This window comes from Macrotis lagotis, chromosome 1 (genome assembly GCF_037893015.1).
Source record: "Macrotis lagotis isolate mMagLag1 chromosome 1, bilby.v1.9.chrom.fasta, whole genome shotgun sequence".
Lineage (NCBI taxonomy): Eukaryota > Metazoa > Chordata > Mammalia > Peramelemorphia > Peramelidae > Macrotis > Macrotis lagotis.
Genome location: NC_133658.1, coordinates 49,357,958 through 49,371,570, shown reverse-complemented (window position 1 = coordinate 49,371,570; position 13,613 = coordinate 49,357,958).

Sequence of the window (13,613 nt, the reverse complement as noted above, 5' to 3'; positions counted from 1 at the left end):
GGTAATTAAGTGTCTGAGCTCACATTTGAACTCAGGTCCTCCTGACTCCAGGGCCGGTGCTCTATCCACTGTGCCACCTAGCTGCCCCAAACCCCTTATTTCTTATAAAGCCAGAAGTAAAAACCAAATAACCCTCCCCTTCAACCTCTCGCTCCACAGCCCACTACAATTAGACAGATAGATTCACTTCGCACCTGTAACAACCAACTGAAAACTAGCTTAGAGTAGCTGAGTGGTGACTGTTCGTATTGTCAACTAGAAAGCTAGATGGCACCATAGTGCCAGAGAGCGCCCGGCCTGAAGCCGGGGTCCCCATCTTCCTGAGTTCCAGTCTCAGACTCTTCCTACCTCTTTAAGCCTGTTTGCTCAACTCATCTGTAAAATGAGGAGATTGTAAACCGCTTCGCTACCTTTGCCAAGACTGAACAAGAAATAAAACAAATATTCTTTAATTACAAGGTCTTTGAGGTTTAGGGCTTTCATAAGACATTAAGTAGTTTGTGATAAGAAAAAAGCTAACAGTAACTGCTGGCTACAAATTTTGCTAAACTCTGGAATATATGTCTGTTTTGCTGAATTTAGGGCTGGGCCCGAGTTATTTCTGACCCTTGGGACAAGCTGGATTCTTTAGTTTCACCCACACCCTGACTTCTTTCCCAGCCCTTGCTTCAATTTAAACTCAAATCAGTAATATCCTGGCTACCCACCCCTGGGAGTGGGAGTCTACACCTACCTTCCACACCCTATGCACTGTCCTAAATACAGGAGCTAGGCTTCTGTCTAGCTTCCTGCCCTGTAGTAGTAGCTCCTTCACTACTGCTTGCTGACTGAGGGCTTGTAGATTAGGATACAGTTACTTTTGTCCTTCCAGTCAAGTCTAATTTAGATTATACTTGGAAACAGAAACATAGGCATCTGAGCCCTTTTCTAATAAAACCCTTCGCCTTTATGATTCAGACATCCAGATTTCATTGAAAACAAATTGAGCACTGTTTGCCGTTGATTTTTTTTTTTTAAATTTAACCTGAAAGACTAAAATATCCAGCAGGGGGCAATGGAAAATCAACTATGGATTCTCTAGGGTAAAGCAAACTTAATATTGTTATTTTTACTTCCTGTGCAAAATACCAAGATCAGAGATGAGAGAGAAAGCCATGACTACAGAGTTTTAAGTGGGATCAGATTCTTGTTTTTTAACAAAGTATTTCCTCTGCCTGTCCTTCTTGATAAACATTACTAAGTTTCTGCAAGTAGAAACAAATCCTAGACAGGGTCAAAGTAGACCAGCTACTCAAAGGACCTCCAGTATCTTTGCAGACTTCATTTGGGCAAAAAAAAAAAGCTATGTTCTTTATGGCAAGATGGAATTTTTGTTTGAAAGGCAGTTATTGTCAGTGTGTCCCTCCACAGAACAGAAGAATACATCTCACCACTTATTCATTTCACGGATGGAGAAAAGAAGAAGCATCCAAGTTTTAAAAGTTTATTAGCTCGTGTGTAAAGGTCATACTGTCTGCTGTTTAGTCGTTACACACAGAGGCTTACGAAAGAATCTCTCCATGCTCAAGCCAAATTAAACAAGACGCAGTTATGGAGAAATAAGCACAAGTTAATCTTTAACCATAGACATTCTCCTGGTTCTTGTTTGCCCAGTTCTTCCTCAGAAAGATTGGAGTAGATCAGCAAGCCTTTGATTCATCCAGGAGTATGCAGAACTCTTGGCCTTCCGGCTTCTTCCTATTTTCTTTTTGAAAATCTTGATTTTCTTTTTGAAAATCTTGACCCAGGAATCCTCTAAGAATATAAAGTTTTCCACTGACTTTCAGTGCCAACATTGTACAGAACTTTCATTACTAATCATACAAAAATTACTAAGTCCAGGTGTTCACATAAAGGTGTTTCAGTTGATCTCACTTTTCACTTTTCCTCCTAAAGAAGTATCATTGTAACTATTCTTTAATAGCTTGAAGAGAATGCTATTAACTATCATTCTAACCAGGTTTAGGCCTACACCTGATTATCTGTGAATCTGTTTTTTTGCCTGAAAAATGAGTTAAAATAGTTGTTCTTTAGTATTTCTTGCTCTAGCTCACACACACACACACACACACACACACACACACACACACACACACACACAAACACACAGCTTTTCTAGTCTTGATATCTCTTATTCTCTACCATAGGGCAGCTAGGTGGTACAGTAGTTAGGATACTAGTCCTGAAGTCAAGAAGACATTTTCTTGAATTCAAATCTGACCTCAGACCCTTACTAGCTGTGTGACCCTGAGAAAAATCTCTTAACCTTGTTTTTTTTCTGTTTCCTCATCTGTAAAATAAAATGGAGAAGGAAATGGCAAATTACTTCAGTATCTTTGCCAAGAAAACCCTAAGTGGGGTTATGAAGAATCAAACATGACTAAAAATGACTGAAATTTCCATCAAATGTGTCCTCTACCCTGGGATTGAATTCAATATATTCTCCTTCCTTTCTACGCTATAAATTTATTGCTTTAAAATTATTAATTTCTTCTTTTACAATACATTTCTTATTCTATCCTCATCTCCCCTTAGAGAGTTATTGCTTATAACAAAGGTCAGAGGGGAAAAAACCAGCTCAACACATTTTGCCAAAATATCAACTAAGCCTAATATTATAGGTGAAATGTTCAATATTCATAGTCTACCACCTTTGCAAATAATGAAGAGAGGGAGGGAAGTACATTCTCTTGTCTCTTCTTTAGGATCAATCATGGTCATTATAATTTCACAATTTTTATATTGTTTTTTCACTTTTATCTTGGAAGTCATTGCCTATATTCTTTTTCTGGTTTTGTTTACTTCCTCTTGTATCAGTTCATATGTTTTATCATACTTGTCTATATTCATTATATTTATTGTTTTCTTTTAGGACAGAAATATCCCATCATATCCTTGGACCATAATCTACTTAGCCATTTCCAAATAAATGACATCTATTTGTTTTATTCAGATTCTCAGTTACAAGATACGCTGCCTTGAATATTTGGTGGATATGAAACCTTTCTTTGCATCACTGATCTCCTTAGTAGTGGGATCACTGATCAAAGGGCATTCCTTATTTTCTTATCTTAATTCCAAATTGTCTTTTGGAATGGTTGGGTCAATTCACAGCTCTGGAAACAGTACATTAATGCAGAGGTGTCAAATATGGGGCACAAGGGAAGCCCTTGCAACACTCCCAAGTGTGGTCTGAACCAGACTCAGATATAATCGGGAAACATTTAATAAATAAATAAATAAAAATACAATGAAACATAGATAGTAATACATTTTTAAATTAAGTCAGTATTTGACTCACAAGGTTACTTATGTATGACCTAATGGCCTCCATTTCTATCTGAGTTTGACACCACTGCATACCTATCTTTCTGTGGGTCCTCCAACGTTGCTTCTATTAGTTTAGCCAATTCACTAAGGTGAAGGTGAAAAGTCAGCTATTTTTATTTGCATTTCCTTTACTATTAGTAATTAGGATCATTCATTCATTTGATTGTAATTCTTTTGGAAACTGTATGTTAGTATCCTTTGAGCTATTCTCTACTGGGGAATGGATTTTGATCCCTTCAATGAATTTCACTTATTAATATTTCAATAAACTTTAGCTGCAGTTTTAAATTTAATGTTTTCTTGCCTTACTACCAACTTCCCTTTTCCCCAATTTTGTTTATTATTATTCTCTAACACAGAGTCTCTCTTCCAGTTAGGGAAATTTAACATGCCCCACACATGACTGCTCCAATGCCTTTGCTATAAAAATATGCAGTTCCTCTCACCTGGCATTGTCCAGCTTGCCCCTATTTTCTTTTTGTTCAAAACCCTGCAGAAAACTCTTCCTTGATTAACCCTACCCCATCCTGATCATTCCTTTTTTCAGCATCTATTTCATACTAAGTTGGCATGATATTTGTTCATCATTATTTGTATATGGTTGTATATTTGTGTGTTATATCTTAAACTTCTTCATGCTATTTTATCTTTAGATGATAAATTCCTCCACAGCAGAAAATTTTTGTAAATGTTTATACAAATATATTTAGATGTTTATAAATGTGTATGTAAATATATATTTAAATCTCTCCCATAATGCTTGCTTTAATTCCTCAAAGAAATATATTTAATTATAGTCATGTTCTAGACGTTTGAATAATCTATGACCCTTTGACTTCCTTTCATTCTCTACAGTCCAGATCCTTCTTTTCATGTATGCTTCTAGGGCTAGGTTTCTGCAGGACCTTCACTTAGCCCCAACATAAGTGGAAGGGATCCATATTATTCTGGCCATAATAGAGGCTTTCCAAAGGAAACACTGGCTTTTTCTGTACTTGAATCTTTTTTATTGGGAGACTAAAGGCAGTATCCTTCTGATCATTCCTTCTTTCCAGAGACAACTGGGCTATGGAGGCTAATCCCTATGTTCCAACATCCTTTTGGATATTTATATGTTGACTTGATGTGTAAAATCTTGCCAAACTCTTTATAGAATTTCTCTACTTAGTAACAACTGTAGCTGCCATTTATATGCTTTAAAGTTTGTAAAACACCAAGTATAGCTAATATCATTTAACTTTCACCATTATCCTTTGAGGTTGGTACTACTGGTGATAAAATGAATTGTGAATGTAGCAAAAACAAAATTTGTTAAATGGTGAAGTCTGCCTCCCTTGGACACTGTTGATTGTATCTGGTCTCCCCTTGACCCTGTTGTTTGTATCTTATCCCCCATTTTCCTTTTCACCTAACCTTGTGGACAGGAAATGATGTGTTGAAAGGACAGGAAGGACCAATACATGGCTTGCCCTTGGGGGGGTTACCTGGCTCCAAGGTGAAAGACCACTCCCCAAGCACCACCCTCTGTTCTGTATTTAACTGGAATCTTCAACTCTCTTGCTTCTTCTGGCCCCCCATTGAGAAGGATGAGACTTCCTCTGACTCTCCCTTAATCCACATGGAGCACCATGGACATAACCATGTGGCCTGGTTAAGCCAAGCCTCATGGCTACCTGCTCTTTTCTCTCTCTCTCTGTCTCTCTCTCTGTCTCTCTCTCTCTCTCTCTGTCTCTCTCTCTCTCTCTCTCTCTGATTCTTCACAGTGGATAATCAAACAATCAGCATTCCACAACACTGCCATTATCTCTACTTTAAAAATGAGGAAACTGAGGTGCAGAGTTGTTGGTTGATTAGCCCATGGCAACATTGCTGAAGGAGAGTAGAAAAATTTGAACCCAGGTCTTTCTGTCACTTGCAGTTTTTCCCCATTCTCCTAACCCAGGTCACCCAATGAAATCCACTTTGTTGACCCTCTTTTCCTCTCTAAGGGAGAACATAAGAATCTTATTTCCATTAATTTGTATCGTTAACAGTGAGAATGTCAATATGATATTTATGACAGGATAATGCCCTTAGGGAAAGGGGGGGCTTAAAGATTGACCTATGATTTTGTTTGGGATGAATAACTCATCAGCTATCTGACTCAGGAAGGTAAGAAAGGCTTAGATTTTAATTCATTGATTACTGCAAAGTTCACATTATTACAGAAACTTCACAAGTTACTACATAAAGTTTACAGGTGACCACAAATAATTCACAGGTTAAACTCGACAGAGAGGCAGCAAGATAGTGAGCTACCTAAAGGACTGGCCATTTAGCAGAAGTTGAGGTTAAAAAGGCTAAAGTGCTTAAGAGAAAAAAGGAAGGAAGGAAACTGAGCTCAGCATAGATCCAGCCACATGGAGCCATATTGGTAGTTACAAGCTGGGAAAGAATAGTCAGGTTAAAAGAGGAAACCTTGAGGTTTTCCTTTTTTTCTTTTTTTTTTTTGCATGGGGGGGTCACATTTACTTTTACACATGACTATTGTAATGTTAAAAATAAATACTTTTTTCTAAAATGAGATGAAAAATGTTGTTTAAAAGGTTTTGGAGTAGGGACGGCTAGGTGGCATAGTGGATAAAGCACCGGCCTTGGAGTCATGAGTACCTGGGTTCAAATCTGGTCTCAGACATTTAATAATTACCTAGCTGTGTGGCCTTGGGCAAGCCACTTAACCCCATTTGCCTTGCCAAAAAAAAACAAACCTAAAAAAAAAGTTTTGGAGTAGTCTAGTTTGGGGTTCAAATATGTGATGAATTCACTAAAGAACCAGCTCTGGCCCAGGAGAGTTTAGGGGCAAAAAGGTTTAATTACATATTATTGTGGTTAGCAGAAAATAAAGTAGAGAGAGAATATAGGCAGTGGGCTGATTTCCTGGGGAGGGTGAGTAAAAGGACAGTTAGCAGGAGCAACAGAGCAGCAACAGCAGCTGCTGCTACATCAGCCACAAAAAAGAAGCATAAAGAAGGAAAGCATTATAAGGAAGAGAAATTAGGAACAGCTGCAGGATGCTTGCAACTGCGTTGATAACAGCCCAGTATCAGGGACAAAGGCCAGGTTTTATGGGAGAGCAGCATATGTAGTACCATGCTGGGAAAAGGATAAGGGTGGAGTTGGGGAAAGAGGGTTGAAACAATTCTCATCACCTCAATGGATTTACATCCCAGAAGAGGTTGAGGTGATTCTCACCATCTTAGTACTCAGTTTCTGTGGGAAAGTTTGGCGTGAGTTTGGAAAAGAAGCTTAAAGCATTCATGTTTCATTAGAAGTTGAGGTGCTAGGCAGCAATGGAATGGAAATCAACATATTTTTTCAATATTTCCTCTACTTCAGGAGCACTAAACAATATCATAAAATTTGAAATCGATAATATTTTAATTTTTTAGGTTGTCAATTGATTACCTCTGAGGACATCCCTCCTGAACCAATTGTCTTTGGTGAAGTGAAAGTCAACAGAAAATACGAATGGATAAAGAAGAGAATACTCCTTAACTGGATAACCTTGCACAAGTCACTTGGGCTCCAATTTCCTCATTTTATTAATTGAAGAATTAGATTAGATCATGGGTCTTTTAACCTGGGGTCTATGAACCTTTAAAAATATTACATATAATTATCAATTACAAGAAATCAATATATCATTTATTAGCTATAATATTTATCAGTCAATTGATCATTGGACTTAGTTCTAGAAGACCAAAATGACTTCACTATATTAGTGTCATGTGACAGGGTATCCAACTGTAACTGACCAGACCAATGCAGGTATAGATGAGAAAACTTGGGTCAGCTGGGTCACAGGTAAAAGTATCTTAGGCCAGGTTTGAACTGGGGAAGACCTGACTTCAGGTCTGAAACCACTGCACCACCTTGGAAGAAAATGCCCGGTTTTTAATCTGTTACCAAAGACTCAAAAGGGGTTCTTCTTTTTTCTTTTTAATAGAAAGATATATTTAAAATATCAAAAAATGATTTTAAAAGTACTTCTACCTCTAATAAGATCCAGAAGCAAGTCTTAAAACCAGTTTCACTGTGAAAATTATGACAAAATTCTAGTGGGTTCTTGTTCTTTACCTTAGGTAGATTGCCAGAGGGAATTAAGTCTATGGGTTGGATACCAAAATGAAACACATTTATGTTGAATGATTACAGGATTTCAAGTGTTATTTTGCTCAATGAAACACACAAGTCATAAATTGTGACATCAAATGTAACATGAAACATAGTAATTTATACTTTTTCTTTATAATTTCCCACACCTTTCTCATATAAAATATGTCACCTTTTATCCTGATGATATAGGGAGTTTGAGGCATTTTTTTCCCCTAGAACAAAGATTTAGCAATCTCAAAGTAAAACATGTCAGGATATAAAAGAGATTGATTATAAACCAGTTGCATTTATACCTGACTGAACACGATAGGAAGAATAATATGACAAGCATGTGAATTAGATTTGAGTGAGGAGGGATACTTGGCTAAGTCATCAACTTTACTTTCTCCTCCAGAGCCATTTGGGTCCAGTGTCCAGATATAAATCAGGTTTCAGGGTGATCAGGGTTAAGTGACTTGCCCAAAGTAACACAGTTAGTAAATGTCATATATCTGAGGCCAGATTCAAACTTCCATCTTCCTGAATCCAAGGCCAGTGCTCTATCCACTGTACCACCTAACTGCCCTGATAGGAGGAATAGAAGTATCTAAGTATTCAGGTTCTGCCACTTCTTACTGCTGGTGTGGCCCTGGGTAAATCACTTAACTTGGACCTCAGTCTATTCCTCTGTAAAATGAGGGACTTAGATAAGATAGCCTCTGAAGTTCATTTGATCCAGGATTCTACAAAACTTTCAGGGAAGAAGAGGCATTCTCTCACTTCATTAAGGGAGAAAGAATTTCTATCTTTCTCCAACAGTCCTGGCTACCTTCCATTTTTTCTATAAATAAGCAAAACAACAAACCAGTATGCAATTTCAAATACTTTCTATATTATAATAACATGAAAAGGCAACCCAAAGGAGAAAGAAAAAGAAGTTCAAAATTATGTTTTAGGAATCCTTTTTAATCAACTTGGTTCCAAATGTTGAGTTCTGTCTTATTTGATCAGAATGAGATGGTCAAATAATTCAGGAAAGGAAATTCAACTTCCCAAAACACTTTCTCCTGTCAATCCATGACACTGATGCAGATTTAGGAAGGAGCTGGTAAGTCTCTTACAAACAACAATAAAGTTTATGTGCATAAAGATTGATCTAATTTCCTTCCTTACTCTAAATGCCTCTTTTATCTTACATAAATGATACAAATGATTCTTTTAATTAATGTGAAGATAGTGACATCTGGAATCTAGCTCTTTCCCTCTGCTCTGATTAAGGAGACCTGGAGTTTCCCATGACTATCAAAGGCCCAGGTGCTCTGGAAAGCAGCTTCTATTTGCCAAAAACAGCTTTAAATTAATGTTTACTTTTAAAATTTTATTTTAATGTTTGATTTTGATCTTTTTATTATATATCTATATCTATATAGATAGATATAGATATATATGTATTTATATTTAAAAGGGCATCTTCATCTTTCAAAAAAAATCTTTGGAATTCCATGGTGCAACTTCCAGTCTGTGGCTTTAAAAATAATATATCACTAATGAAACTATTTTGGGTTAACATCTGAATGTACCACCATTGCCTTCTACTGACTGGACAAAAAAAAAAAGACATAAAAAGCCACAACAAGGCTTCCTTTGGTCTCCTCGGATTATATAATGAGACCTTACTTACTTTTCCATCTCACCTTGGCATAGACCACTGGCAAAATTCAAAATTTAGAAGTGGTTTCTGAGATGTTTTTCTAATTTGTAAATTGTTTTGCCAGGAATGGAGAAAGGTTGAGGATAGACAGAGATATACAAATTTAAAGACTGAAATGTACTATCTTCTTAATGAAAAAAATTTTTTAAATTTCTGAATCTAAAGAAGATTAAGAAAATCATTCATTATCTAAATATAATTTTGGAAAACTATTAACAGACAGGAAAATATTATATATTCATTAAGTCTCAAACTTAAGCCAGTCATCACAAGTTCAGTTTGTACTGTACCAAATGTTATGCCTTCGATCCTCAAGGGCAGAGACCGTGTCTGGTTCATCTTTATATTATCACAATACACTGCTTTTGCACGGAGGACTGGACTAAGCAAATATTTACACTCAATATAACTCTCTGTTGAATGAATAAATACAAGTTTTTTGCATTTCAAAACAAGTCAGAAGAAGGGATCTCTCAGGGAGCTAAGGTGGTATTTTTCTTTTCTTTTTTTTTCTTTTCTTTTTTTTTTTGCCATTATTAATTCAATCGAACTAGTCTTTGTTAAGGTGCTAAACCAAAGCAAAAACAATTTCTGCTCCCAAAGAGCTGATATTCTAGTGGAGGTGGTGATACAATTTTATACTATGGACAATTATAAAATGACAAATTGAGGAGAAAGAAATAAGTAACGAAAGGCTTCCTGTAGGAATGACACAACAAATAAACGAGGATTCTAGAAAGAATGGGGAACAAGACAAGATTGCATACAGGCATGAGATGGGACTAGCTTTTTCTGTAAAGACCAGTTTGGCTGGAAGAGGAATATTATGACATAAGCCTGGAATAGTAGGCAGTTGCTACTAGATGAAGAAAGTTTTAAATGTCAAGGTGAAGAGTTTATATTTTATCCAAGATTGGGGATTCTTGACCCTTTTCGTGTCACGGAACCCTTAACTACCAAATTGGTGAAACCTATGAGCCACTTCTCAGAAGTGGTTGAATGCAGAAAATGAAATATAAAAGATTATAGAGGAAACCAAAGGTTAAGGAAAATAGATTTTTTTCCCTGCCCAAGTTCATAGAACCCTTGAAATTTCTCCATGATTCCTAGGTTAAGAACACCAAAATTAGATGATCTAAGAGCTCTTCCAACTCTTACTTCCTATGGTCTTGTTTTGCCACACTGCTTCCATCTTGTTTGTACCTTTTTCTTTGAACACAAACATTGCACTTAATATTAAATGTCATTATTAAATTCAGTCTGTCATTCTAAACTGTATGCATTTTATCATACATCTGAGGTTTTTTGGCCCCTTTTATATCATGGACCACATTGGTAGATTGGTGAAACCTAGGGACTCTTTCTCAGTATAAGTTTGTTAAATATACAAAACTAAATTTCAGAGGATTACAAAAGAAAACAAAAGGACAATGAAAATAATGATGTAGTTTTTTCCCATCCAAGTGCACAGAACCTGTGAAATTTATATGTGGATTCTAAGGGACCATGGACCTTAGATTAAGAATGCTTTTCCTAGAGGCAGTTATGTTTTATTTCATTTTAGTGTAGTTGAAGGATCCCATACCAGGAGCAGGCTAGAATTCACATGATATTGTCCTCATATCCACATCTCATATGCAGGTCTCGATAGGTTTTGGGGTCTGATAGGATCTTTTCACACAGATTAGGTTCTGAAATAATGTAGAAAGCTATCTGATTCCTGTATGCAATGAATATATTCTCAGAAACCATCAACTCTGTTTTTCCAGTCTGCTTGAGTTCTGAATATATGAGCAGAGATGGCAAGATATGTTTCTGCACATAACTGGGCTGTAATAGTGTAGCTCTGTTTCTTGTTCCTTTTGAGTATACTTGAAACATATTGATGAATTTGTGTTTATGAATTTTTTTGAATTAGTTAATTTTTAAAATGTTTTTATTAATGAAAGTGTTTGGAGATTCCATCAGTTTTATTTTGTTTAAGGTCAATTTCTCATTCTATCAAACTGTAATTCTTCTGTCTTGTAGAAGTATCTTTCTTTTTTACTTAAAATGTGTTTATAAATATATTAAATTTTTAGATATTTAAATTGTATTTTGTCCCTTATGAAAACTCTTTGTCACTTCATGAAATAGGTGAATAAAAGTATTTATAGTCTATATAAAGTCTATAGATTCTGTATCCCTTGGCAGGAACTAGGTGATGCTACAATGCACAAAGCAATGGTCCAGGAGTCAGAAAGACCTGAGTTCAAGACTAACCTCAGATACTTACTAGCTGTGTGACCATGCTCAAGTCATTTAATCTCCCTCAGCTTCCTCAATTGTAAAGCAGCTAATAAAGGGCAGCTAGGTGATTCAATATGAAGCAGGGCACAGGAAATGGTCATATTGTACTTGAAGGTCATACCCTTTAGGATAGGAAACACTAGTACATAGAATGCCACCCATGTGCAATGAGTACTGTCTTAGCCGCACTTTGGGGGGCCACCCCTGTGGTATACATATTAGAGAATACCTGGAGCCAGGTGTTAAGCCATTTCCCAAGCACCATCCTTTTCCAACCTACTTTGGAAATACATTTAAGCAAGGTCTTACAGAGTGGAGCGCCCTTTCTCTTTTCTTTCCTCTCTTTTCTTCTTTGCAGAATGGCCACTTTTTCTCTCTAAGCTAGAACTCATGTCAGTGCCACTGGAGAACTATGTATGGTCTCAGCTCCATGTGATCAGACTCAGTGGAGTCTAATCCTAGCCAGCTCTTTCCCTTAGGCACGCACGCTCATCTAGACTTTTGTTATTCAGTCTGTCTTCAAGCAGTTTTTTATCTCTTCAGGAAAAATTTTAATCTCTGAATTTTGCAGGCTTCTAAAATAAAAATTTTGAGCTTTTCTACATTCAGGGATTGTCAAGAACTCTCATCTTTATGATGGCACCAGCAATTTCCTCAGCATCAAGTTAGATCTGGAGTGGAGAAGACTCATCTTTCTGAGTTTAATCTGGACTCAGACACTAACTAGCTGGGTGAGCATGGGCAAATCCCTTAACCCTGTTTGCCTCAGTTTTCTCATCTATAAAATTAGTGGGAGAGGGAAATGGCAAATCAATATCTTACCCAAAAAACTTCAAATGGAGTCACATAAAATACAATTTGACTTAAAAAAGACACCAAAAAGTATTTGTCTCACCAACTTCAAGTTTAAAGCTCTCTGCGACTAACATCCCAGGATCCTGGTTTCTCAGGATTTTCCTTCTAGGATGACTGTAACATCCCATGTTTCAAGCTTTCGGATGGAAGATTCTGCTCCTTGAATCTAGAACTGAGAAGGATATATGAAACAGGCCTAACACTCAAGCCTTAGGGTCACATGAACTAAAAGGATAGGAAAGGTAGACTTCAGGCCCTTCCTTCTTACCTCATGATGTAATTCCTAGCTATGTCTATTCCTGGATAAAGAACTAGACTGTGGTTTTTTTGTTTGTTTGTTTGTTTTTTTAGATTTTTGCAAGGCAAATGGGGTTAAGTGGCTTGCCCAAGGCCACACAGCTAGGTAATTATTAAGTGTCTGAGGCTAGATTTGAACTCAGGTACTCCTGACTCCAGAGACAGTGCTCTGTCCACTGTGCCACCTAGCTGCCCATAGACTGTGTTTTAATCAGATAGTTTTAGGATGCAGATAGTTAAGGCTATGAAGCCAATGGGAAAAAAAAGGCTACTTCCAACTCATGAGAGACTAATGCAGAATGTGTATTCATTCTTCAAATTTCTTGTTCCTCATGTAGAAGACACCATTTTTGGTGATCTATGCATGCAACACTACTATTCTTTTCCTTGAGACTGGACTCCCTAGCTCTCTACCCAGACTAGTAAAGGGGCTACTCATGGACCAATCTTACTACTAATGAGAACTTTGACCTTCTCTGTTTCAGACCCCAGATAGTTTGCCTCCTCTGTTAACCAATTGGTTGGTTGGCTCCTTAGAGACTTACCATACTTTTGTGGAACGTAATGCAAATACTTGATTGAATGAGTCTACTGATGTATGAAACTCATTCTCCCTAGCAGCAGGGATTACAGGCATGTGCCACCACACTGGGTGTTTAACTTTTTTTTTTTTTGGCAAGACAGTGGGTTATGTGGCTTGCCCAAGGTCATACAGCTAAATAAGTATTAAGTGTCTGAGGTCAAATTTGAACTCAAGTCCTCCTGACTCCAGGGCCACTTCGACACCTAGCTGCCCCTGTTTTACTTCTTTTAAAACAAGTTTTTTTTGCCACTGTTGAACTAAGGCATCAACAATGAAATTCCTTACCACTACACATACATTACATATACATATATATGTACTGATAACCATATATATTTGTTTGTTTGTTTTTCCCACATTAGTTTGTGAACTCTT